Raw genomic sequence first — 13,869 nt, 5'->3', positions numbered from 1 at the left:
TTATCTGCAAACAGAGACAATTTAACTTCTTCCTTTTTGATTTGAATGCCTTTTATTTATTTTTCTTTTCTAATTGCTCTGGCTACAACTTTCAGTACTATGTTGAATAGAAGTGGTGAATAGAATATCCTTGCTCCTGGTCTTACAGGGAAAGCTTTCAACTTTTCACTGTTGAGTATGACGGTAATTATGGACTTATTACAGAATTTCCTTCCTTTTTAAGGCTGAATGATAAGGAGGAACTTACTTCTATTATTTTGCCATTGTTTTCTATATGTTTTATAGCTTTTGTCTCCCTCATTCCTTGCATTACTAATTTCTTTTGTATTTAGTTGTTTTTTTCTGTGGTGAAACATTTAAATTCTTTTTTTCTTTTCCTTTTATGTATGTTCTATATCTATTTTCTTTGTAGTTATTATGGAAATTAAATTTAATATCCTAAGGTTATATACTCTAATTTAGATTCATAATGACTTAATATCAATTACATACAAAAATGTTGCTGCTTTATATCTCTCTCTCCACTTTTTTTAGTTCCTGATGTTCTAAAATTACATCTGCATATATTGTAAGTCCAAAAACACAAATAATTTTAAAAAGGTATTAGCCTCCTATGTTATGTAGAAAACAAAAGGTAGAGTTACAAATTAAAGTTACAATAATACTTAAGACTAATGATTGCTTTAAAAAATTTATTAGTCTCTTAAATCATGTAGAAAAAAACTGGAGTTACAAACCATAGTTGTAATAATACTAGCTTTTCATAATTGCACATGTGTTTACATTTACTGAGATCTTTATTTCTTCATATAGCTTCAAGTTACTGTCTAGTGACCTTTCATTTCAACCTGAAGGACCATCTTTAGCATTTATTGCAGGATAGTTCTAGTGGTAACAAACTTCCTTAGCTTTTGTTTATCTCAGAATGTCTTAATTTCTCCCTCACTTTTGAACAACAGTATTACCATATATAGGATTCTTGTTTGATAGGTCTTTTTCTTTTAACATTTTGAATATATCAGCATATTGCATTCTAGTCTCCAAAATTTCTGATGATAAATCTGCTGATAATCTTATTGAGGATCCCTGTATGTGATGAGTCACTTTTGTCTTGCTGCTTTTAAGATTCTCTGTTTGTCTTTCAACAGTTTGATTATAATGTGTTTCAGTATGGGTGTCTTTGAAATAATTCTAATTTTGGAGTTTGTTGAGCTTCTTGGATGTTTATACTCATAACTTTCATCAAATTTGGGATTTTTTGGTCATTATTTTTTTAAATATTATCTCTGTCTTTTTCTCCCTTTTTTCTCCTCTAAGGCTCCCACAATGCATAAATTGGTTGGCTTGATGGTCTCCCCAGGTCCCTTAGGCTCTGTTCACTTTTCTTCAATCTTTTTTCCTTCTATTTCTCATACTTGATAATTTCAATTGTCCTATCTTCAAGTTTGCATATTCTTTACTCTATCTGTTCAAATTTGCCTTTGAATCTCTTTAGGGAATTTTTCATTTCAGTTATTATACTTCTCAGTTTCAGAATTTCTGTTTTTTTTCTATCTCTTGATATTTCCATTTTGTTTATATGTTGTTTTCTTGACTTTCTTTATGTCTTTCTTTAGTTCTTTGAGCATCTTTATGACACTTGTTTTAAAGTCTTTGTCTAGTAGATCCACCATCAGGTCTTTCTTTCAGGGATAGTTTATTTTGGTTCTTTTTTAAATGAATGTGTCATACTTTCTTATTTCTTTTATGCCTTGTGATTCATTGTTAAAAACTGCACATTTGAATCTAACCAGGAAATAAGATTCTCCTCTTTCTCAGGGGTTTGCTGTTTTATTGTTGTTGTTATCATTGTTGTTTTCATTGTTGTAGGCTGTCTCTGTGACGAAGATCATCCTGAAGCATAAACTTAAGGCATTCTCAGGTCTTTTTTGAGCCTGTGCATTCTAATTTCCCCACTGTATATGGTTGCTTTTGAATGTCCTAGTGTTTAATGTTTGACTTCAAAAAGGGGAAAAAAGAAAAATCAAAGGGAAAATAAAAGGGTGTTGGCTATTTAAATGTCCCAGAAATCACTTCAGCCAGAGGCGGAGGGACTTGCAACAATGGGGGGAGGTGCAACGATGGCCACAACGTCTTTGTCTACATCTCTATTATTAGAAGCAGCAATCAGAAATCAGAACACAGATACTAGATATTTAGAGGACAGGGTTCTTTTTGCCCACTATGGCTTCACAAGCTGAGTGCAGGTTATTTCAGGATCATGTACATGGCTACCTACTAAGGGTAGAGGGTGATGGTGGGCAGCTGTTACTGTGCTAAGAGCTGAAATTGACTGAAATTGAGCACATTTACCATCCACAGCTTCCACTGCACTTTACAAGCCTTCAACAGACTCCAGAGTTCCAAAGGAGTTATATTTGACAGAATCTCCAGTAAAATTGTTGTGTAGATGGGGAGACAGATTTCTGGTGCTTCCTACTCCATCATCTTCCCAAAATCCTTCTGTTTACTTCAGTTTTGAAGGAGAGTTTTTCAAGTATGGTATTTTTGCTTGGCAGTTTTTTTCCTCTCTCAGCACTTTGAATATATCATCCCACTCCTTTCTGACCTGAAAGATTTCTGCTAAAAAAAAAAAGTACCAAAACCACTGATAGTCTTATAGATTCCCTTGTATGTGACAAGTCACTTTTCAGTTCATTGTTGAACCAAAATCAAAATTCTCTTTGTCTTTGACTTTTGACAGTTTAATTATAATGTGTCTTTGTGTGGATTTCTTTGGTTTTATCTTATTCGGTGTCTTTTGGACTTCTTGGATCTGGATGTCTATTTTCTGCCCCAGATTTAGTACGCTGTCAGCCATTATTTCTTTCAATAAGCTTTCTTGTCCTTTCTCTCTTCTTCTAGAATATCCATAATGTGTATATTAGCCTACTTGCTGGAGCTCCATAAGTCCCTTAAGTTTCTTTCTTCTTTTTCATTTTTCTTCTTTTTTGCTTCTCTGAATGAATATTTTCAGTGACCTTTGTTTGAGTTTATGGATCCTTTCTTCTGTATGATCTAGTCTGCTGGAGAACCTCTCCAGTGAATTTTTCAGATCATCATTTTGTTCTTTAATTTCTATTTGGCATATTAAAAATATTTTCTATCTCTTTGTTGAAATTCTCACTTTGTTCATGCATCTTTTCTGACATCACTGAGCATCTTTACGAGAATTATTTTAAATTCTGTGATATAAGTCATACAACTCCAGCTCATTAGGGTTATTTTCTATCTCTTTGTTTTATTTCTTTGTTTGTTCTTGCTTTTTTTCTTTCTTCACTTTGCTTGTTTCTGTGTGTTGTTTTGAATTTTTTGATTTCCGTCGTCCATCTGGAGCTTTTTTGGTTTGGTGTCTTGCGATTTGATTTCTTTGTTTTTTTGGGATTCCTTTGGGGAGTTTTTTCATTTGCTTGTCTCGCTGTGTTGGGCGGTCTGTTTATGATTGTAGAGTGATTTGTGTGCTTTTCTTTTTTTTGGAGGTCCTATTGTCCCATTAGGGTTTTTGGAGTGTAGGGTGGGTAGTGTGATTTTTTGATTCTAGAGAGGTCTGTGGAGATTGGGTTATGGCAGTTCAGTTTTTTGTTTGGTGGACTTTTTGTTGGAGTTGCTGTGGTCCCATTAAGGTGTTTCTGATGTGGGCTACATTATTAGTTTTTTTGATTGTAGGAAGGGCTGTGTAGACTGGGTTAGCGGGGTTTGTTTTTTGGTTGGGTGTGGTAGTTAGGTGATTGGGTGTGGTCCGGGACCGGTGGCTATGGTGTGTGGTCACTTAGTATTGGTGGTGCTGGGTGGGGGGGATGCATTGAGTTGTTTCTCTGGGTTTGTTTTTTTTTGGCCCGTGTTTGGTAGCTAGTTGGGTGTATGCAGGGATCATTGGATGTTTTGTGTTGTTGCTGAGGATGTGGGGTGGAGGTTTGTGTTTGGGCGTTGATTTGTGTGTTTTTCGTGGTGTCTTTTAGAGAGCTATTTTTTCTCTCGTTTTTTTTTTTTCGTGCTCATTGCTGGTTTTGTGATCATGATACGGGTTTTTGATGGTTTTGTTTGTTTGGGGGTTTTTGGGGGTTCTGTTATTGGCGCCTTTGAGAGCGCTCTTTTTTGTGTCTTTTTTTTTTTTTCATGCCCCTGGATGGTCCTGCTTTTGCGATGCAGGTTTTTGGTGGTTTGCTTGGGGGGAGGGTTTTTGTATGTTTTTATATTTGTATCTTTGTGTCTATTTATTGGTTTGCTTGATGCTACGTTTGCTCACCTGGGTTATTCCTCCTTTTGCATGTCCCTTTTGTGGTGTTTTGAGGGCCAAGCTTATTTTTTTATTTTTATGTGTATATATTTCTTTTTTTCTTTATGGCTTTGGTGGGTATTGCTTGTGCTCTAATTAATTGTTTCGTATTGGCTTTATCTCTTGTGTTGTCTTTCGGGCTCCCTGCTTTCTTTGTTTTTATTTTGTGTTCATCTTTGTTGTCTTCGTTCCTTGTTGAGGGGGTGTCAAGTGGAAGGTGTTCAGGAAGTGTTCATTGATTATATTGAGGTTCTTTGACAGAAAAAGAAAAGACCTTCCTATTCTAAGGATTCCTTCTTATTTCTTAAAATGATGTGGGGATGTCCAGTAGGGTGGATTGGAGGTAAGGCTCAGATCTTCTTGAAGCTCATATTTTTTGGATTATGGAGTATTTAAAAGTTCTCTGGCACTTGAGGTCCCATAATTATGTAAAAGATCCCTAAATTTCTATCAACAAATATTTACCCTTAATTTTTGTTTGATGTCTTTCTTATGATAAATTAATTTTAGAAGTTATTAGTTAAAGGTTATAGCCAGGGGAAGAAATAGCTATATTAATGGCTGTATCAATTAGGATTCTTCTAGTTGTAGGTAACAGACTATCTAACCCAAATTAACTTAAGCAAAGAAAAAATATGTCATTAGGCCAGGCTTTAAATAGAGATCAATGATGTGGCCTTGGAGAGTTCCTCTTATCAATTTTGTTTCCACTTCCTCTGGGTTGATTACATTCTCAGGCGGGTCTTTCTCTCATGGTTGCAAGATGTTTACTAGAAACTATAAAATTCTCCCAAGCTGAAATCCTGCAGAAAAAATTGAGAGTCTTTGATGTGACATTCCTCACTAAGGTCTTATTGGCTCTGGTTGGGTCATCTGACCATCCATAAAACTATCATTATGAATAAGAAAATGGGAAATACTGATTAGATTAGACCTAGTCTTATATTCTGCTCTGAGGCCAAAGTACATTGGCTGGTTTGGAGGAAGGGGTTGCTTCTCCAGGGGGACCAGGCAAAGGGGGAATGACTGCCACGTGGCAAAAACAGTCGATGGCATGTAATTAATTTTCCCTTTGGCAGCCATGGCAAGCATTAACAGTCAATCATAGTACTTTATCTCACCGTACCTGGACGTGGCTTCAGCAACTTTGTCAGTGCGGGGCTCTAGTGAGCCACTAACAATCCATCAGAGTTGGCAAGCAGTATGAACACTTTATGCCATCACTGGCCTAGAAGCAGAAAATATCTGTAAATCCTCAAAGGAAAACATTCTTTTCCTTACCAGTAAATCAAGGAAGAGACAGATAAAAGAATTCTATAGTAAGGCTAAAATTGATCATTGATGAGCATTTTTAGTTAACCCCTGCCCCTTTGTGTGTGTTCGAGTTTATTAGGAAATATTTTGTTTATAGGTTTTGAGAAACTCTCTGGAGCTGTGGAACAGTGATAAATTTGTTCTTTTCAGGGTGGCCATTAAAATGTTGGGGAACATTCTGTGATTTCAGTGGCACAATGTGGCCAAATAACTCCTTGTTTTTCTACCAAAAAAAAAATGCAAAACATAAACAAATGAAATCAGACTTAAACAGATTGGTTTTCCTTGGGGACCAGTGGTCAGAATTGCAGGAATTCTGAGCATAAGCCCTGACTCTGTGTTCCTAGCACCCCAGGGCTAGCATGTAGATAGTCACCCGTGTGACCAAGAGGGTCCCAGAAGGCCCTGCCCTCCTTTGCCATCATCCTAAATGCTTCCGGCTCTGGCTCACTTAGGCCGGAAATTCCAGAAATAAGCATTCACTTTTGTGATTTTAAAGCTTTGTTTCCTTGGTCTCCTTTTAAAATGCCTTTAGAAGGGCCCTGTGAAGAACAGACCATTAAGTTCTACTGGCCCTTTACAATTCTAGCAGGAATGTTGTATTTTCCTTTGAAAGCAGGTTTTATTATATGGGAAGTGGGAAAAATGTTGGGGGGGGTGGGGTGCCAGAAAGGGATAAAAGTGTCCAGAAAGAGGAGGCTGAGAAAGCCAAAAACAAATGTTCCTTCTCACTTTGTTATGGGGCTTTATCTGCAGCCTTGGGGATGCAATTTGAGAAACTCCAAACTTCACTGTGTTCATTCTGTCCGTCCCTCTCATGTTAATTCAACAGATATTTATTGAGCACCTATTATGTCCAAGGCACTTAGGAGAATACAAAGAGGTAGTTTCTGATTGAGGAATCTTAATTATCTAATCATATATGTTGGAAAAATAGCCCTATCACCGTATTTTGCATAGTGTTTCAAAAATTTTCAAGTTAAAGATCCTGAAATTACTCTATAATTATTTGTACACTCCAGTCTAGAAAAGTATGTTATTTTCTCAGTCATAAAATGTTGTAGTTTCTTAATATTCTTTTGAGGTTTAACGAGTAAGTCAACATGACAACACTGGAACATTTCACCTTGTCAATTCTGGATATTAATATATTTATGCAGTGTTCTCAGGAATCTCTATCTGTCTTTCCCCTTCCCTTTCCTCTTTTCTCTCTCTCCTTCCTTTTTTTTTTTTTTTTTGAGACAGAGGCTCACTCTGTCACCTGTGCTAAAGAGCTAGCGTGCAATGGTGTCATCATAGCTCACAGCAACCTCAAACTCCTGGGCTCAAGCGATCCTCCTGCCTCAGTCTCCTGAGTAGTTGGAACTACAGGCGCGCACCACCCCACTCAGCTAACTTTTCTATATTTTGTAGAGACGAGGTCTCGCTGTGTTGCCCAGGCTGGTCTCGAACTCCTGACCTCAAGTGATCCTCCCGCTTGAGCTTCCCAGAGTGCTAGGATTACAAGGGTTAGCCACCTTGCCAGCCCTTTCCTCTTTTTTTTTACCTCTCTCTTTTGAACTCTCTCTCCACTTTCCTCTTCTCTCTCTCTCCTCTTCTCCACACTCCCTTTCTCTTCTTTCTCCTCTATGACCATCTTTCTGCCTTGCTTTCTCTCTATAACCTCTCTTTTCTCTTTCCTCCTCCTTTTCTCCCTCTCTTTAATCCTACCTTTTTTTCTGTCTTCTCCTCCTCCTCTGCTTCACCCCAGTCTTTCTTCCTTGTCTCTCTTCTCCTTCGGAGCTGGATCTCATTTGATCCTACTGCACACAACTTCCACGCGGTAAGGAAAGGCCCACCCTTGACCACACAGAGGTTGAAGAGAACTGCACTCCCTGAGTCTCCACCTATAAATTACTTCCATTAGGCAGCTCAGGTTATGTCTACCTTACTGGGCTGGTCACATAGGCCAGGGGGATGAGCACCGTGAAGGAGCCCCCTTTGGCTGGGGGCCCACCCTGGCAGGCCATAGTTACTGTGATTGGCAGTTCCATTAGAGCTGGCTGGAGATAGGGAGGGTGGCCTCTCCCAGAAAGTAGGAGTGTTATTATCAGAAGAAATTGGGGAAGGGACACTGAACAGGAAAAACAAAACAAAACAAAACCAAAATAATATCTACCTCCCCACTCTTCATCTCTAGAAGACAATTCATACATCATAAGAACTATCTTAGGGTCTTAAGTAACTTTTTCTGCACAAAATTCACTGAAGACAAGCTAAAAGCCATGCATATTTATTTTCCTGCTGTTCTAAGTCATTATCTTCTATTGAGCATGGTAGCTAACATGTTTGTTAGTGTCTAGTGACATACACTCTGTTATAAAAAACAGATTGTTATACTACAAAAAAGCAGCTTGTGAAAGCTATCACATTTAGAGATCACTGGAATAAATAATTAAAAGATCAATTCAATTCAGGTCAACAAATACTTATTGAGTGTATATTTTGCCTTAGAATCACAGATTAAATTATAAATATATGAGGAAGAAAATAATGAAATGAATAACTGATATGCATTTGAAAAGGTAGGGATCTGCTGAAATATACCTGCAGCATAAGTACTTCCACTTGGGGCAATGATGCTGGACAGTGTGGGGCGATCTCAGTGGAGGGGATGAGCTCTGCACACTCTCGGTGTCTGGAAGAGGAGGTTGTGCCCCGGGGGCACCACGGCACATGCTTTCTCCCAGCCTTTCAGATGTGGACGGTAATAAGACCTCACCCTCTTGTAGTTCTCATACAGTTATTCAGCCAATGGTGTGATTTCCCATGCACTGTCTCACGTGGATCCGCATGACTGCCCTGTGAGGTAGACAGGAGGGTTGGCATTCTCCCTAGTGGACAAAGGTAGTGCAGGGAGGTGAAGTGGCCTGTGAAGTGTCACACAAGCCATCTAAGACAGAGCTAGGGCTCTAATTTTTGAGCTTTTCTGAGCGCAGGATAGGGACATCCCCCACTGCATCATCACAAAGCTCTCTTTCTCAGAAGAGGAGCGATGGAGGAGCCTGTCCTCCTTCCTGGGGTGCCCTCCCTCCCTGACCACTGCAGTGGTCTTCCCTGAGCTCTCCTTCACTGGCCTTTGATCTTCCCTGGCTTTCCACATGCAGGTATCCTCTAAAGCAATGGGGCCTAAACTTCACGAAATGTCACAATTGGGGAACTTTAATAGCCCTCCCAATCCCCCCACTCACCTCCTCTAACACTCCTGGTCCCAACCCCTTTGTGACTTTGGCTGACGTTCTGACACTGCTGCAGGTTAGGATCTCCAGAAATCAGACCCTGAGACATAGTTAGGATTGCAGTGGGTTTTTTGAGGAATGACTGAGCTGAAAGGAGAAGAAGGAGAAGCAGGATTGGGCACCGGGAGCCATCAAACTGCATGCAGACATGATAAAGTCCTTGCAAGCCCAGTGGAGAGTTCTGGAGCAAAGACAGCCTATTAGAGGACTACTCACGGGGTGGAAACTGCCAACCTTGTGCTACCTACTACCTTGCTCGGTTATTGTCTGAGGGCCTCCTGGGAAGAGAGTGACCTTGGCTTGGAAGCTAGAGAGGCTAAGAGCTGGGGGCTATCTGCTCACAAAGGTGGGTCTGAGCTGCACTTCTCCATCCATGCCACGGGCATCTTTTAGTATGTTGACTTGTGTTGGTTATTGAATTGTTTTATGTCTTTAGGTCTTACCTCAGTAACTAGAGTATAACCTTATTAAGAGTTGGGGCCATTAAAAAAAAAATCCTCTCTTCAAACCAGCACAGTAGGTTTCCTATCAGATGATTGACTGTATTTGGAACCAAATAACTGGGTGCCTCTGGAATAAAAAGGATGACAGCCTTCCAAATACCCATCGCTGAGAGATAAATATTACCTCCCTCTCTTGGAGAAACTTGACAGGTCAGACCTAAGAACAAATGATAAACATAGGCTTTGTTTAAAATTTAACCAAGCTTCAAACTTTTTAGTCTGTTAGACTGCAAATATTTGGTGTGCTGGTGGAAACAAATTCTTGAGGTTTATACTTTGGGAGATGAATAAGTTTAGAAGTCTTAGATTTAGATTTGATGGACTAAGAGGCACAGCCTTACAAGTCTGTTCTTGGGTGTTAAGCTGGTCAAGATGTAGGACTTCTCTGCGTTTCCACCGGGGCTACTGCAGAACTGCCCTGAGCACTCCTGCGGTACTGCGAAGCTCAGGGAATGAATCTCGCAATTGACCAATGTCATCAGAAATATATCCCACAGGAGAGGGGAACTGGCAAAGTTGTGAACCTGGCCAGATATTTTGTATCGTCCTTGTGCAGCATTTCCACGTGTTCAATCTTCCTGTCATTATTTAGAAGAAAGAGCTAAAGCAATCACTCCTACTCATTTCATTTTGACAGTGCAAAAGCTTTAAAACACGTCTCCCTAGTGGCAAAATATGCTTGATAAACAAAGAGAAGTCTCCTTTAAAAAGTAGTTTTTTCGTGCACAAACAGCTGTATTCCATTTTTGGCATAGAAAGGGAAAAACTAAAATGACTAATCTCACTAAGTATTACAATAAAAGTGATGACAAAACCTTAAGTATATACTTCACATCTTTAGTAGCCCTGCAATTATAGCTCAGTTAAACACACACACACACCCCAACTTCTAAAGCACAGTTAATTACCATGTGCCTTCATCCTTGCCTTCTCCCCCACACATATGCACTGATCTCCCAATATCAGTCATTTATCTGTCCTGGAAAGGTAAATGTGTTTTTGCATAAAACATCTTTATTTAATGCCATTTCTATGATCCCAGAAGATACTCTGGATGAATAATTAATAGTAGTTGGTCAGAATTGGGGTTTGACCACCTTAGTAAATATTATGCTGCCATTTATACTTCATTAAAGCATCAATCTGCATTTATTTTGATCTTTTCCTGCACAAATGAACAAGTATTGTAGGTTGTATATCAATGAAACAGAAACAATGAAAATCATCTCCAGGACATTATTTTAGAAAAGCTTCATTTTAAAAGATGTTTAGGGTTACCAAGGGATAAATTAAGGAAAATTAAAAAAAAATCAAGTTGATCTCTCCATTACTTAATACATTTGGGAATTGTTCCTCAAAAGGTCATCAGTGATATAGGTAAGTTTGCAATCATAACTGCCTTTCCTAACATGTTTTCATTTTCACATTTCTTTTCAAAAGCCTACAGTGAGCAGGGGTGGGGGAGGGGGTTGTACACATCTGATCTCCTTTGGGACCCACTGGTGGGACAACAGGTGTTGTAACCAGTGTCTTTGGTGGCCTCTATAATTCTCAGTCCCATCTCAGGCATCCCTGTTGGTTCATAGCATTGGGATGTTGGCCATTCTCAGGACAGTCTCTGGTGGTCTATAACCACACTCTTGCAGTGACGTGGCTTCATCCTGCCCATCAGATTATACAAAAGACAACATCCTGGGGATGGATAGGAGCACAGACTTGGAGTCATACCAACTAGACTTAGATGCTGGGTCTGCTACTTAGAAAGTGTGTGATGTTGGGTAATTTGTCCTAAATTCTCTGAGTCTCAGCTTTCTTACATGTACAACAGGTATAATAATAGTACATCACAGGGCTGCTCTGAGAAGAAATGAGATATGTGTGAAGCTCTTAGCACACTGTGTGGCACAAAGAAAGTGTTCAGAAACTGAGAGTTTGTTTATTATTTAGACAAACCAACAGAAGATTCAAACTATAATGTAGCATGTCTGGAAAAATTTTTAGAAAGAGGAATCTATTTGGGGGAAACTTATGCTTTAGTCAAGATTCTTTTGGTTTCAAAGAAACAAAATCTTGTTTGAACTAGCTTCAGTCAGAAGGAGACTAAATGAAAGTTTATAGAAGAATCTCAGAGGACAAAGATGACAGGTAGAGTCAGGCTCACAGGGTAGAGCTGGGAGATGGGAGCCATGGTTGGGTTAACTCTATTTCCTTAATGTCCACATGACCTTCTGTCTCTGCTTCTGTCCACACTTCTGCTCCTCCTTCTCTGTCTTGACCAAATTCCTCTACTTACTTATCTTGCAGGTGGCTCCATGGCTTCCAGACACTGCTGATAGCAACTGGCTTGCATGGATCTTGATATACAATTTGTGGGAGAAAGTCAGATTAGCCCAGCTTATCTGTTTGAGCTGGGCCAAAACAAGTCATAGGCCATTGTCCAGCCAATGGCTTGGGTCCCTGTTGGTCATCTGTTCACACATCATCCAATCAGCTATGGCCCATGCAGTTAGGGTCATATGGGAGGTCAGAGCTGCCTCTTTCAGGCCCATGGGCAGAGCAGATTTTCTAGAAAAGAGTAGGGATATCTAGCTTGGCCCCAAAAGACTTGGCAATCCTGCTGCTAGCAGCTTTGTGAATTCAGTCCTAACAACAAGGGCTCAAACACAGAGAAGTAGGAAAGTCCTAAAAACTGGTAGTCCCTCACCCCTCTCCCTAAATGCAGCTGGCATCAAGGTGGTTGCTCAGCAAAGTATGTCTCCATTTGTGCCTTTCAGGGCAGCAGGTCAAAATGGGAAGGACCATGCAAGACTTTTCCATGCTGAGGAAAGAACAAGCAAAAACTGGGGACGGGAATGGGAGGAGGCTAGGGTTAGGAGGTATTTCGGGTGGGCAAGGATACTGAATCAGTGTTGTTGAGGAACCGTGACTCCTCAGAGAGGTCACAGGAAAGCAGGCGGGGGAGGTCCTTTGGGCTCAGGGAAACGGCTGACCCAGTGGAGAGAAGATTTTCTACATTTCTCTGGCCCAGTGCCCCAGGGGCCTGGTTTTTCTCTCTGTTCTGGCAAAGGAGGTGGCCATTTGCCTGACAGAGTTGCTTACCGCAGCCTGCCGGTGTGCCTTGTCCTCCCTGGGGACATAGAGTTCTCTAGAGAACCGGACCGAGGTGATGTGTTGGCAAGGGGGAGGATTTCCCAGGTTTGCAACTCCTGAGACAAACGAGTTCTTCACATTCTCCCCAAGGAGGATGGTCTTTAGTCAGTGGCTACAGTTAAAATATGAGAGAAGGAAGTCTGATGCTATGGAAATATCTGGAATAGGGCCTTAGCCTTTGAAGTAACTGAAAGAGCACCTCAAGTCCTCACTCCCAATTTTGCCAAGAGTCTCAACATTTTTACTGTGGTCAGGGGAAGTGGTAGCTTGATTATCGCAAAGTCTCCCAGTCTCATTTAGTTGTAATTGCCTTGTAGCAAATAAGTGGATGGGAAAGGAGCTGCTCTTCTTCCCTGGGCAGTAACCAAATGGTCTTGCTCAGGAGAAATAGCAATTCAGATTATAAATCTTGTGTCCCTGGGGTGATCGTCAGGAACATGGTGAGGGGAAGTCTAGGGAAAGGGATTGCCAGCAGGTTGAAGCAATGATAATTAAAGTAACAACAATAACAGGTGCCATTTATTCATCACTAACTAGAAGGCACTCTGCATACATTTATTTCTCCCCAAATCCTGCAAAGTAGCTATTGAAATATGCATGGTACAGATGAGAGCTCAGAGAGATTAAATAACTTGCCCAAATCCATACAGTGGTCAAAATGGAGTCTGACCGCAAGTCTGTCTGATGCCAACATCCATGGAAGTTCTACTACCATTTGTGGATTCTCCAGATCCTCACCCTACAAATAGTAAAGAGAGTACAAACAATAAAAAAAGGAAAGGAGTCTCACTTAGAGGTCTAGATGGAGAGAAATTTAGATGACTAGACACCAAGTCAGCCAAAATAAGTAGAGAAAGGTTCAGGATGGGCAGCCATAGTCAGGGATTGGACACGACACAGACTCACTGAATGAAAAATTCAGGTCTTCTGGGTTGTCTAGGTAGAGGGGATTTAGGACTCCTCTGATAGGGAAGAAAATAAAGTTTGGCTGGGGGGTGCCAAGAAAAGGAGGAAAAAAATCCATTTAATTTTTCCAGGATTTCCTAAATTTCAAAACAGTTGGAAATGAGCATTCTGTAGAGTCCAAGAAGAAAAATGTCCTTGGGCATTTTTGCCAAAACTAAGAAGCAGTGTACTTGTCTTTACCAACATTCAAGTAACTAGAAGTATTCTGAATGGGACTAAATTTCAAAAAGCTCTGAGTAGGCACACAGGTGCAATGCCACATGCAACAGCTGACAGGACACCTCCCTACCCATCTTGGGCCCTCCCCCTGCTCTATCCCGCCCTGGAGCAGCATTGCTAACAG

This window comes from Propithecus coquereli, unplaced genomic scaffold (assembly GCF_000956105.1).
Source record: "Propithecus coquereli isolate 6110/MARCELLA unplaced genomic scaffold, Pcoq_1.0 Scaffold13, whole genome shotgun sequence".
Lineage (NCBI taxonomy): Eukaryota > Metazoa > Chordata > Mammalia > Primates > Indriidae > Propithecus > Propithecus coquereli.
Note: the sequence above shows the minus strand (reverse complement) of the source record.